This window comes from Podarcis filfolensis, assembly GCF_964270895.1.
Source record: "Podarcis filfolensis genome assembly, chromosome: 3".
Taxonomy (NCBI): Eukaryota; Metazoa; Chordata; class Lepidosauria; order Squamata; family Lacertidae; genus Podarcis; species Podarcis filfolensis.
In genome coordinates this window covers 50,392,292-50,404,483 of record NC_139606.1, presented here as the reverse complement: position 1 = coordinate 50,404,483, position 12,192 = coordinate 50,392,292, and the positions used below count along the sequence as shown (strand labels likewise).

Genomic DNA, 12,192 nt, shown 5'->3' with positions numbered 1-12,192 from the left:
CAGAAGTTGCCAGATCCTTCTATATAGTGAGAAGGTGGGGAGGGGTATTACTCAGAAGGGTGGTGGGAATGGGTGATTGGCAGATAGCTGTGATGAGCCTGTTGACTCTTAACGACTTCAATAGGTCTTACAGGAAAAAGCAAGGGGTGAGAAGGTGAAAAATGGCTTTGTCATGTATAATGAGATAAGAATCCAATGTCTTTGTTCAGACCAGGTCTCTCCATGGTTTTAAGTTTGGTAATGAAAGTAATTCTGAGATAATTGATTTGCATGAATTTATTTTATGGATTCCTTAACATCTTTTGCAAGTAATTGTAATGAGAAAGTTATGTTGGAGCTACACATTATTTGAACTAAGGGGTTCAGAGCAAGACTTTGAAAAGCTTACTGTTATCCCTAGGACAATAGTCATAATCTGGCTGTGCATAAAAGGTTGCATTTTAGCACAAAAGAATAGGAATGTTAGAATAAACACCCTGCTTCAGTTGTGCAGTCAGAGGCACTCTTGATTTGTGCCTGCCATTCCTGATGGGGCACGGAAGCAAGTTTGCCTATCTCCTTAACTAAATTAAGGCCAGACACAATTTTCTAGTTATACAGAGTTCCCCCTGCTCAGATAACTCTGCGGCTTTTCTTTTTTTAAAAAAGAAAACCATCCCGAAACACAGTAGTGATTAAAGAATGTAAATGAGAATATAATAACCAAATAGCAAGTCATGTCTGCATCAGCTGCTGAATTCCTGGCCCAAGAATTTAATGGAAATTGCCCTAATGCCAAAAGGTGACTTTGCATGGTGTTTCCCTTTCCCAATATTCTCCAGCATCAGGTACAATATATCACTTTTCTACTGATGAAATAATTTCCATTTGATTGTTGAAGAAAAAGGGGGAAATACAATGTCTCATTAAAGGCTAGCAATTTGTTTTAATCATTTGCCAGCACAGCTGAAAATAATTACTAATAAATAGGAACAACTGACTTTTAACTTCCCACGCTCTCCAAAATAGTTTGGTTTTCTATTTCTGAGAGGTTGCATCTGGATTTCGGTATCATTTAGATAATGCGCACACAGTGTTTGCAAAGGATGGTGGCACTAAAGCCTGCTTTAAACATGCGCGGATTCCTGTATCCCCATTGAAGAACATAAATTTGCTCTGCTTCATTTTGAATTCCCTTTCATTTTCTGTCTCCCTTTGAAACAAAAAGTGCCATGCCAGCTCATGTCCTAACTCAAAAGCAGTTGGCCTGTCAGAAGCACGCAGCGAGTGTTTTTGTGAAGAAAGGAATTCCCTTTTCTGCATTTTGTCTCTGGCGTTTAATGTTATGACTAGACAGTATGAGGCAACTTTTCACAACTCGTAAATAGAGCAGATTTCAGAAACCCATTTTAAGAGGGCATTTTAATTCAAAGCCCTGTAACTCCACGTTCCCAGATTATCGGACCAAATTCCGATAAGGCTGAGGTGGTTAGTGGTGGGATTTGTTTTCATCTGGGGAAACCGAGGGCTACCCCCTGCTGAGTAGGCAAATGGCTGTGGCTGGCATGTGGTTTTTCTTAAATAAAAGGGGAGGGTAACTAATGCATGAGCATCAAGGCATGGAACCCGTCTCACAAGCGTGATGATTCCAGGAAGACTCATGCTGGAGACATAACTCTTCCTACACTGTTTGTCATATGAAGACAGTCTAGGACATCCTCTTGGGGAAGTAAAGTACCAATTGCAACTATAACTGGAAAAATGTAAAGAAGTAACGGCTTCTCTTTTTGCATAGGCTGTTAACTGACTTAATTTATTCTTGGTAATTATCCTTTTTCTTTAACATTGCTGACAATTTAATCAAGCTTAGTTGTTCCCAGGTTTTTCTAATGATACCCTCTTTTGCTGGTTGATGGCTACTTTTCTATCCTTTGGCAGATAACAGCCTTGTGGTGGTCATAAAGGTTCTATTTTATATTAATTGACACTCTGAAGCATCTTAAGGCTTGCCCTCAGGAAACTATATGTCTAGGCATGCTTGCTTTTCAGGCCTCCTACTTCAGTGCAAACCCTGTGGAAGAGGATATCGGGAAGAGACTGGTGGCCAGGGGGCGGGGTGGAGTCTTCACAATAATCAGTGTTTAATCATATTTCAGAAGAACTGAAAAGAGGAGGAAAAGGAAAGCATAATAACCATTGAAGAAAAAAAAAGCTACAATGAAGAACATGTGATTCATCAATTTCATACAATAGAAAGTCGCCTGTGTAAATTTAATGTTGGCAGCCAAGGATGTAGTGTTGTTACTCACCGGGGTGAATGAGTTTGATTTTCAAGTCATGCCACTTCAAGCAAGGGCTCCCTTTTAGCTCATGTCTTTTATGTTAGAGGAAATGACTCTTAACATCAAGGGCTATGGAAAGTCATTCTTAATTTTCATCTACGGTTCTAAAAAAGATCATAGTAATTATAAATCACCGAGAAGGGTTTGCTCAGCTACTATGATTCTTTATCACTTTTCTTTCTATCACCTGGTGCCACCCAGTATGAAAAGGGATGGAACTAAGAATTCAAAGTGAATCTGGAGGAAATGTATGCTTCACTTGTCAGAAAAATGTGGGAAAGTACTGAAAGCTTTTATCAGAGAGTTGGATCCCTTAAATCTGGTGCCCCATTTTCCAAGACTGGTTCAAACATGCATGTATAACACTTGGATTCTCTGTTCTGCAGGCAGGTTCACATGCATGTGCTGAAGATATGATAAGTGCAACTTGGAGCTCCTTATGCAAATAGACCTCCATTGATACAAGACTGGACACAGCTTTCACATCCCTCACTCTGCTTTCAGCTTTCAACTGAACAGCTTTCAACTGAACAGTCAGTTCACATGTTCAGCTACCAGTAGTAATGGGTTGGATCCAGACATACCCTTCCAGGAAGCACTTCTTCCATTTTCCTGCTGGAGGAAGGGGATGGGTGGAGGATTTGAGTCAATTGCCTCCCCTGTTGTCATCCCCCACACCACCTCCCGCCCTGTTCCAGTGTCACACAACACTCCAGATCAGCTTTTCATGGAGTCTTTAGGTAGAGGAGGAAGTGGCAGAAATTGCTACTCCTCTCTTCTGCCTATGGAAGCATCTCATGGGGAAAACTCTGCTCTCAAACCCTATTCAAGTGTGCTTGAGGCCACTTCTGTCACCTCCAACCTTGCCACATTCAATGATGTGGTCTGACGGGAGTCTTACAAGCCACCCTGTGATCAGGTACCTTAGACTGCAGTTTCTGGGGAGTAAGCATCCTTAATACAACAAGACTTACATCTGAATAGACATGCATAGGATCACATTGAAAGCCTGCAATCCTAAAGACATTTTTTTTGGGGGGGGGAAACCACTGGGTTGTAATCAGGGCTTTTTTTCAGCTGGAACTCACACGAACTCACTTCCAGCACCTCCCAGGTGGGCATCATTGCCATTCTAAGAGAATGAAGGAGATGTTCATGGTGAGTTCCGGCAACTCTATTTCTTTAAAAATAGCACCAGTTGTACTTCCGAATGAACATGCATAAATCAAGTGATGTGCATGCCATGTGAATGAGGCCTGTCTATTCCAATTTCTTTCCTGCAGTTTGTCTTCATATTCTGTATGAAAAAGTGGGCTATATTGTTTCTGGTTCGCTTCTGTGGGCTGTTGGAAGGGTGTGTCTTTTCTGGGTCATTTTGTAACTAACAACAAAAAAAGTTTTTTAAAAAATAAAAAATTAATTTTGAAAAGGTACTCAGTGAAGTAATTCTTGTTCCTCCTAAAGGCAGAATAAAATGCTTAAGCAACCTTAGTATTAGACATTATGTGTAGTTCCACCTACACTGACATGAAAGCTTTGTAAACACCTAACCCTAAATGGCAGGCAGCAACTCTGAATGAAGCACATAGATCTTGTGCAACTTTCTGGGGTCCCCCCACCCCCGCTCCCAAAAGAGCAATGCACCATTAAGGGTGTGTTCCTGTGCCTTTGGCTAGAGTGGTTTCCCAAACCAAGCTTGAGAAGTGTATGTTCTATGCAAATTAGATCACCCATAGGGAGTTAAATGCTCCATGGTGGTTTATAGCACAACACTTTTATTTGTTTAATTTTGAAATTATATATATATATGGACATAAGAAGAACCTTCTGGAGCAGGCCAATAGCCCATTTAGTCCAGCATCCTGTTCTCACAGTGGTCAAGCGGATGGAATTGTTGTGCATTTGATTAAAGTGAATGGGATTAAAAAGTGATTGATTTTTTTAAAAACAAAAGTGTTGAATTTGGGTTGGATTGTGGCCAAACTGTAAAGGGTGGCGGGTGGGGGTCAGGGTGGTAATGATCAACTACAACACATTTCTTCCAAAGAAGTGATTACAGAACAGAGACTCCCATTTGTTCCTTGACTTACAAGTATATGCAGGTGGAACAGGAATCAACTCTGGCATTAAGTGTTTGTGTGAAAACGGGGTGGAGTGTGAGGGGAAATGAATCATAATCACGACTAAGAGAAACTCTATTACTTAATTACAATCTTTCAAATGAGCAGTGACCCTTTACCTGCAGATGCTGAAAGAACTTCACTTTTAATGAGTAGGAAGTTACACCTTGTGGCAGATACGCAAGGGCGCCCTGAAACCTGGTGTGAGAGTTAGTCAACAGCTACTGCTACTATTCATATTCAGGATTTTTTGTAGCTCGGTTGCCGTACAGAGAGCTAGAAGTGACATGGTCCCTTCCCAGAGGTAATTCCAATCAGTGTTAAGTGGGCAACAAAATGGGAGACGAGGGAGCTTGAGAAATTAGTAGTAGGGATGGGGTAAATTACAGTGAAGTGGGACAAATGATAAGGATGTACTGCCCTCACTGTGAGAGGCAATATGCTTCTGATATCAGTTGCAGGAAACCACAGGAGAGGAGAGTGCTGCTGCTGCTCTCAGCTTCTGCTTGTGGGCTTCCTGGTACATGTGGCTAGCCATGGTGGGAACAGAGTGCTGGAACTAGATGGCCCTTGGGCCTGATCCAGCAGGCTCTTCTGATGTTCTTATGAAAGGATTTCACAAGCAGCGGTGGTTCCAGGCATGTGCGGCAGTGTGGCAGAGAGACAGGAGTGGAAGGACATGATGTCACAATGAGGCCACTGACAGATGAATTTGTGGATACCAGTAAAGGGAGCAGGTGATGGGATTGTAGGGAGGATGAGTTAATAGTTCTGAATATTTTCGGAAGCAATTCTCAGCTTCTTAGGAGGGCAGCTGAGGGTATGTGAGTGGCAGACTGGAAAAGAAGCTGGAGCCTGATAATTAAAATATGGTCTTGTGCCATTGACATGCCCCTGACAAGGGAGGAAAAATGATGGCAGCACTGGAACTCATGCAGTTATTTTCCCTTCCATTGAAACCAATTGGAGTAAAAATATAAAACAGAAAAACTGGGAAAGGGGAGGAGGAAACTGCTGGAAACTACTAGTTAATCCTGATGTCCCATGTGTGTGCGTGACTGCCTGATTGTCTGAATTAAAAGAAAAAAAGTGTGCGATGCTTGACTCACTGTCTAGTCAAGAGAGGCATACGTGCATTGTTTGCACAGTGTAGGAAATATAGGTTGTTAGAGTATTAAACACTCATGATTGTGCTCCCCCGCCTCTACCCCTCTCACAGTAAATTGACTACAACATTAAGTAAGTTTAAATACTTCACTTAACAGTAATCACAGGTCTCACTCATGCATCGTTCAGTGCTACAGCAAAAACAACACAGGTAAAGTATTCTTTGTTACAAAATGCAGAAGTTATTATTAGACACACAGTCTGGAGCCCCAGCCTCAAACTTCTAGGTATGATTGCAGAATCTGCCACAGAAAGCACCAACACCTTCTGCCCTGTCCAGAATGAGGCCAGTAGGGCCTAGTAAGCAGTTCCTCCACTAGCAGGGGTGCCAACTTGAATAAAATATTGGCAGGGCAGGTAAGCCCTACCTCACATAAGTGATCACAAGACGCAACACATGCCCAACATTTGAATGGTAATACCCATCACCTTTTGAGGGGGAGGCTGGCACCCTCAAATATTTTATTGGGGGCCAAAGAGACCTCAACCCCTAGGAATTGGCTCCTGTGTACGCTAGAGACACATTGGATAGCTCTGCCCATTTATTGATTTTTATGTTAGATTAAAGGGATGTGGGTGGCGCTGTGGTCTAAACCACAGAGCCTAGGGCTTGCCGATCAGAAGGTCGGCGGTTCGAATCCCCGTGACGGGGTGAGCTCCCGTTGCTCGGTCCCAGCTCCTGCCAACCTAGCAGTTCGAAAGCACATCAAAGTGCAAGTAGATAAATAGGAACCACTCCGGCGGAAAGGTAAACGGCATTTCCATGTGCTGCCTTGGTTCGCCAGAAGCGGCTTTGTCATGCTGGCCACATGACCTGGAAAAACTGTCTGCGGACAAACACCAGCTCCTTCGGCCAGTAAAGTGAGGTGAGCGCTGCAACCCCAGAGTTGTTTGTGACTGGACTTAACAGTCAGGGGTCCCTTTAGCCTTTACCTTCATGTTTAGATTAACAGCATTTCCATCCTGTTAGCTATTCCATGTTTACCTGTGCTCAGAGGCATATAGATCAGCTGTGAGGGACCTTTGATGCTCTGGAGGTTGCTGAAGTACCACTCTCACCATCCCTGGCTATTGGCCATGCTTGATAGGACTAAGGGGAATCCCACTTCTTCAACATCTTGGGGTGGGCGGGCAAATAGTCTCTCCCCGCCCCCAGCATATGTGACACTATGCATATTTACACAGAAGGACTGGGAGCAATGGGACTTCCTCCTTCCCCAGTGTGCGTGTATAACATTGCAGTTTTTCCTGCTTTTCTGGAATGCCAATTCCACCTCCTTGTCGGTTGTTGTGCACAAGGGTGTTGTGCACCCTTCCACTAGGCACTCTGTTTCTCTCACCATCACCCCCTTCCCCAGCACCTCTTTTTACCTTCCCTACCTTTTCCCTCCCGATTTATATTCCTCCTCATTTTTATTAAATGTATGCATATGCTCTAAGTGTTTGTGTTGTAGATTAGTTATTAGAAAACAAAAATGGGAAGAGAAGCTTCATGATGCCAATGGACAAAGGTAAATGACAAAATGGTGTCAGCAAAGAAAAAGAAGAGAATGAGGAATGAGGGTGTTCAACTAGATACTTAACTAATGGGCTTTACAGCCGAAGCCCAGAAGTGTTTTGGGTGTGGTGTGATGGCCATCAGACTGTCACCACTGAATTACACCGCACCAATCTAGGACAAGGAGCAATAAGATGGGTCAAACATATGCCAGAGGGAGATGGCGAAGCCCAAGAGGGAGTGTGATGTTAAGGGCACGTTTAAGGATTAGCAGGACTGATGCTGATTCTGTCTTGTTCCAAAGAGTTGAAAATTATGTTGGCGTGTATCCTTTGATCTGTCACCATAATTTGGGGTGCAGGTGACTAAATTGTATCTTTGACTTGACTTCACTGTCAAGAGCCCTTGCTTTCTAATACAAGGCCAACAGAGAAATCAGATTATTTGGACCCTGAATATAACATAAGCCAATTGTGTGGGTTAAAAGATTTAAAACAATCACTGTTAAATCTGACACATTTCACTCCAAGCTCTTTATTTTGGTTCTCGGTTAAGAGGTGATTGAACTATTTGGAGAAGAGCCAGACTATGGAATCTCCAGGCCAGACTCTGACACTGTAGACAAGGAGTCAAAAAGTATTGTGTTGTAAGAACTGCATAGAATTTGGAGACACTCCTTGGGCAAATCAAGAACTTTGTATTAAAATACAAAACTCTCTGGAAAAATCCGGGGGGACCAAGCTTATCTGTGTTGTGTGACCCATCTTGTTATGGTTGGTTTGTTCTTATTCTTCACTCAGCATGGATGTTACCAAATCCAACAAGTTCCAAAGCTGCTGCCATAAAGCACCACTGCAACAAAAAACTTCACATTTCTTGTCTTCTGAGCTTACTAACACCTCTAAATGACTTACGAAAATAGCAGGAGCAATCAATTCTTGAAGGAAGGTGGTGGACTCTCCTTCATGGGAGGTTCTTAAGCAGAGGCTGGATGGCCATCTCTCATGAATGCTTTAGCTGACGTTCCTGCATTGCAGGGGGTTGGGACTAGATGATACTTGGGGTCTCTTCCAGCTGTACAATTTTATGATTCTACAGTTTTACGGAGCTCCTCCAGAGGTGCCTGTAAGACAAGTTAAGCTAAGTTAAGCTTAGATAAGTAGTACTACTGTCTTGAGCACAAGAAGAAGCCTCCTGTGGCTGATCAATGACAAAATTTTGAATTGATTGACTTCCCTAGTACAACTTATTCCATCTCAGGACAGGTAAGTCTTCTAGGTGTAGGTTTTGTGTACAACACCAACGTGCATAAAGTAAAAGGGATGCACAGAAGGTCATGTGGTGACGGACTTGTTAAATTATTGTTGTGCAAGGCCTAAATGCCAAAGTGTGGCTGAAGGCACGAGGCAGAACACACCCTACATATAAAGTTAATAATATATAGTGGCCTTCCTCTTGAACGTCTAATTGCAGAAATTTGGCTTAACCTGTCGGAAGGGTGTGTTAATTAAGAGGCAGAACCTGATAGACAGCTCTATTTTAAGGGACTGACAAGTACTCATCCTTCCTTTTGAGCAGCTGCTGAGCCCATTTGGCCTCAACACTTAATTCATGTGAGGAAACTGTTGACTGCAACAACCAGTTTTACTTTGCTTTTACCAGAGGCTAATTAAAGTTTTAAGAGAAAAAAAACCATATACAGCTTGGGAGGCCTCGCTGTCATGTCACAAAGGCTGAACACACTGACAACTAATCTGTCATGTGGTCAGGTTTTCTGCCATGTGGTTACTTGCTTTCTTGTATTAGTACAAACATAAGAGTGCGGGTGGGTGTTTTTCCTGCCACACATTCTAATATGTGGTAAAAGTCCGTGGTCTTATCAAGTGTCAAGGCTTTCTCACATTTACCTACCTGGTAGATTGGTAATCTGCCTGAGTACTTAATGGAAGGACAAACCAGACAAGCATTCTTACTATTAATGCAGTTGTTAGTTTGGTTAAAAGTGGAGGGCGAGGTGATTCTTCTTTAACACTAAAACAGGCTTGGGAAACCTCTGGCCTACCCAGTGCTGTTGGACTACAACTCCCATCATCCCCATCCAGCATGACCAGTTGTTTGGGGTGATGGAAGTTGTAGTCCAACAACAGCTGGAGGACCATGGGTTCCCTGGCCCTGAACTAAACCTGGGTATTGGAGTGAAGCCCAACCCCTTTAGTCTACTGCCTTAAGATATTCATCTCAAGCCCATCCATTATACTAGAAGTAGACCAGTAGAATGGGAGTGAAAATATTCTTTAAGAAGCAGAGACAGTTAAGGCATGAAGCAGGTTTTGGTCTTTCTGTTAGTCAACTTTAACCGCTATAAAGGTAAAGGTACCCCTGCCCGTACGGGCCAGTCGTGTCCGACTCTAGGGTTGTGCGCCCATCTCACTTAAGAGGCCGGGGGCCAGCGCTGTCCGGAGACACTTCCGGGTCACGTGGCCAGCGTGACGAAGCTGCTCTGGCGAGCCAGCACCAGCGCAGCACACGGAAACGCCGTTTACCTTCCCGCTATAAAGCGGTACCTATTTATCTACTTGCACTTAAGAGTGCTTTCGAACTGCTAGGTGGGCAGGAGCTGGGACCGAAAGACGGGAGCTCACCCCGCCGCGGGGATTCGAACCGCCGACCATACGATCAGCAAGTCCTAGGCACTGAGGTTTTACCCACAGCGCCACCCGCGTCGTTAACCGCTATACCTGTGCTGTATAGCCCAATGGATGAGTGTGCTTGGTAAACATCTCTGTCTCCGGTTTGGATACCTTTCCTTAAGGAAAGGCTACAGGTTTTTTGTTTCATTTCTAAGGAATGATTTGTCCCTCCTTGCTTCATCATGGTTTGTAAAAATCCTGGTGTGTTTTTTTTTTTGTGGCTCAAAAGGTAAAAATATTTGCCACAGTCCTATCTCTGAAGTGTTGGTTCTGTATGCATGTATTCTCAATCATAGGGGTGAGTGGAGTATGCATATATATCCCATTCATATATATGGTTAATCCTGGTTTTAAGGTATAAAGTAGGGACATTGTGTGGTAAACTACTTCAAACACTTGGAGTACAGGCCCACTGTACAAATGCCCATTAAAACTTGCATGTGCTAGTTTATATTTATAGATGCACATTTATATTTATATTATATTTATGTGCTAGTTTATATTTATAGATGACTGTCATAGGGCAAAACTTACTCTGGCTGTCAGGACTTATTCTGAGATATGGCAACCAACAAGATTTTCTGGTTTGAGTGCACTGTGTCATACCATCTAACATTTTCCAATGCCATGTGCCTTCCAAGATGTGCTCCTGGGCAAGTAACATGACCTGGGCATCGTTCCCCCCCCCCCCCGCTTTTTTCGGGGTGTGAGAGTGCTGCACCTATAATGGCTATCTAGATTTCACCTGAAAATACAGAATGTCCCATTTTTTCTGGGGCACTTGGAAGGTATGCTGTGTGTTGAGTGGACCCTCTACCCCCACCCCACATAACCTATTCAGAAGATCTTATATATATATATATATATTAAAACTACTAGTAGCTGAACCCCTTCTCGCCAATCCCTCCAGACCTCACCAGCTCCCTGCTACTCCCCTTAAGACTTTGCCAAGCACCTTACAGCTGACCCAAACTCCCACCCTGCCCCTAGGCCTCCTCCCACCTCTCTACACATAGTACCTGCCTCACACAGAGGTGGGCAGCAGCAGTGGCAGCAGAGCAGGCTGGTTGCTGGAGAACTGCCCTGGCATGTCCTGACTGTTTCTCTGCAGCTTGCCTTGGCCTCTGGGCAAATTAAGGCACATACACAACATACATTTAAAGCATACATCCCCACCCTCCAAAAAAAGAATCCTAGGTGAACTGTAGTTCACCTCTCACAGAGCTTATCAAGCTGCAGTGGCCTAGAGTTTTTGAGAAGGATAGGGTTCAAATGTGCTTTAAATGTGTGTACACAGCCTAGGGTGTGTGATAGCTAAAGTCTCACATGCATCTCACTTTGTAGCACTCCCAATTGCCCTATATTTTTTTAAAAAAAGATAAAGGAAGTTAAAAAGAGGGAGAAGGCAATCTGAGGCCTGGCACAAAAGGCCTGGGTCTTAGGCCTTGAGGGCTTAACATCCCAACAATGCCCTGGGTGTAAAATGAATGTTTGCTTCTTAAAAACTGTAATTGCAAAGCACACATGTGCAAAGTGTGCACATTCTGTAATTTGTCATGAACTGGCAGGATGGCAGAGGGGAGGAAGAGGATCCCTGCGAGGGGTGTAGCAGACTGGGCAAGCAGGGAATGGGGAAGGAAGTACTCACAGGGTGACGGAGGATGATGAGGGGATGGAGGTCAGTGCGCACAAACCAGAGCAGCAGCACCTAGCACCAGAGCCAGAGGGGCCCCAGTCCCCACAAACACAGTGGGCCCTGAGGTATGAGGAGCAGTGGGAGTGGTGCTCTAGGAGGTTGAGGCAAGCAAGGGCCCACAGCCCAGCTCCCTAGTTCTGGGAGGAGGGGTGTGATTCCTCTGCTGGAGCAGGACTGGAACAGGTGAGGGTCACCTGCCTCGTCAAGCCCAGATGCTGCAATCAGCGAAGTACAAAAGGGGAGCAGAGCTGAGGGGCTGTGTCTGCTGTCCATGTTGATGAACCTTGGCTTGGGTGTTCTTGGACCCCTACAGGGCTGTGCTTTGGAACTGACTCTATCCTGACTGCTGGACTTTGGAATTGGCTTGACCCTGAAGTGTGTTTCCTGACTGTTGGACTTTGCTTGTGTGGATTGACCCTTGGACTTTGAACATTGGGCTTGGTATACTGACTTGCTGCCAGGTAGGCCAGGGGTTCAGGATATAATTGCACCAAAAAAAAAAAGAAAAGAAAAAAAGAAGACACCCCTAAAACAATAACTTTGCACCTTAAACCCCAATGGACTTTCCTTCTTAACAGCAGCCAATATATATGTAAAGTTTAAATTCCATTGCTACCAAATTGTGCGTTGGAAGAGAAAGAGGTGAGCCCATTCAATTAGTCAGGAGAGACATAATGGAAGAAACCAGGAAGCATGTTAA

The 12,192-nt window shown here is 43.9% G+C and overlaps 1 long non-coding RNA gene across 2 annotated transcripts; it reads right to left on the bottom strand.

Annotated features, from left to right (window-relative positions):
* Positions 1-248: 248 nt before the first annotated feature.
* LOC310760258 lies at positions 249-11,792 on the bottom strand. Of its 2 annotated transcripts, XR_014546860.1 has the most exons (4): positions 11,445-11,792; positions 8,021-8,229; positions 2,289-2,425; positions 249-2,140 (listed from the first exon to the last, which is right to left on the bottom strand). It is a non-coding gene; the product is annotated as an uncharacterized lncRNA (long non-coding RNA). The 2 variants fall into 2 exon arrangements; XR_014546859.1 differs by having other exon boundaries at positions 249-2,425.
* Positions 11,793-12,192: the final 400 nt, after the last annotated feature.